Here is a 1989-nt window from a genome sequence, read left to right on the forward strand (position 1 = left end):
GTGTGTGTGTGTATACCCCTTTCCATCCTTGGTTGCTTCCCAGCCTCATCATCGTTACACCTCTTAGCACCAACTAAATACTGCAAGAAAAGAGCCTTTTTGCTCAGAGTAAAATATGAGTGCAAACATTAAATGAAAATAAAAACAGTATCATTTAGCCCGTGTATTAAAATTACTCCTGTAGTGTGGCCCCTTCATCTCACACCATTAAAATAACGAGGTGTCACCGAGCTCTGCTTCCACAGCTCCGATGTTGACACCCATCAAGACAAATCTATATTTCATGGCCACTTACAGATGTATAAATAGCCAAATGAGGTGTGCTAACCATCTATAAAATGGCACTAAAAGGTTGCCAGAGGATGGCGAGTGTCATGAGGCAGTTGCGCTGGTAATCAATCTGAGGTGAGAGGAGAGGAAAGGGAAGAAGAGGAGAGGAATGGGCTGCACTGCATGGCTATGAGCAGAGGTGCAAGGCGGCGCAACAAGCAGGGCAGTAAATCACATCTGCACGGTACGCTCGCCCCACTGACACACAGCCACTTCAACTGACACGGGGCTTGCTCGACAGCCTGATGGATCACCACACCACACTCCATTAAAGGCAAACGGGCACGACGAGCACTGACACAACAAACAATTAGTCACTGCTGTGGGCATGGTCTTAAAATGCTGAGGGCCTTTCCCAGTGATGGGCACAAACCACCCTTATTTGGCATGGAAGAGCATTAAGTCCTTGTTATTGTAATACTAATAAAATAAAAGTGTTGGAATACGGTATAAAAATGATAATTGATAATTATACAGTCATTCAAATGCTTTACAGTAGAAACAAAGAACTGGACTGTTAAAAGGAACTCTGAATATATGGATACTACAAAAGGAAACCAGACACAATATAGATATTACATCTATGGTACAGAGGATATGTTAAAGGAGGTACAGTGACAATAACTGCAATAATACAAACTTTGTCAGATTGGTAAACACAGTCACTGGCCACTTCATTAGTTACACCTTGCTGGTAGCAGGCTGGACCCACTTTTGCTTTCAGATATGCCCTAATCCTCACGGCACAGATTCAACTAGGTACTGGAAACATTGCTCAGACTTTAGTGAATCCATGATGCAAATTTCCTACTGGACACCGAAGGTGGTATATTGCACTGAGATCTGATGACTATGAAGGGCAATGTAGCACAGTGAACGCATTGTTATATTCATGAAATCAGTTTGAGATGATTTGAGGTTTATGACATGGCACATTATCCTGCTGGAAGCAGCTATTAGAAGATGGATAGATGATAATAAAAGGACAGACACGGTGAGCAGCAATACTCAGATAGGCTGTGGGGTTTAAACTATACTCAGTTGGTACTAAAGGACTTAAAGTCTTGCCAAGCAAATATCTCCCACAACATTACATGACCACAAACAACTTGAACTGTTGATACAAGGCAGGATGGATCCATGCTGGTGTCTCACCCAGCACCTGAATCTCACAGCAGAGAATGAAACTTATCAACCCAGTCTTCTATTGCCCAACTTTGGTTAGCCCATTCAAATTGTAGCCACACTTTCTTGTTTGCAGTTAACAAGAGTGTCACCCAGTGTGGTCTTCCGCTGCTGTAGCCCATCTACAATATTTAAAGGTTTGACATTCATAGATGCTCTTCTGCATTCCTTAGTTGTGACAAGTGGTTATTTGAGTTACTACTACAGCTCGAAGCAGCCTTGCCATTCTCCTCCTATCTCTGACATCAACAAGGCATTTTCCCCCAGAGAAGTGCTGCTCACTCGCTATTTTCTCCTTTCACACCATTAAACTCAAGAGATGGTCGTGTGGGAAAATCCCAGCAGATGAGTACTTTCTGTAATACCCAGCCCGTCTGGCTTCAACAACCACACCAAATGTTTAAAATCACTTAAATCATCTTTCTTTCCCATTCTGATGCTCAGTGTTGACCATGTCTACATGCCTAAATGCAC

This window comes from Pundamilia nyererei, unplaced genomic scaffold, assembly GCF_000239375.1.
Source record: "Pundamilia nyererei isolate P.nyererei 1_Seehausen unplaced genomic scaffold, PunNye1.0 scaffold00112, whole genome shotgun sequence".
Taxonomy (NCBI): domain Eukaryota; kingdom Metazoa; phylum Chordata; class Actinopteri; order Cichliformes; family Cichlidae; genus Pundamilia; species Pundamilia nyererei.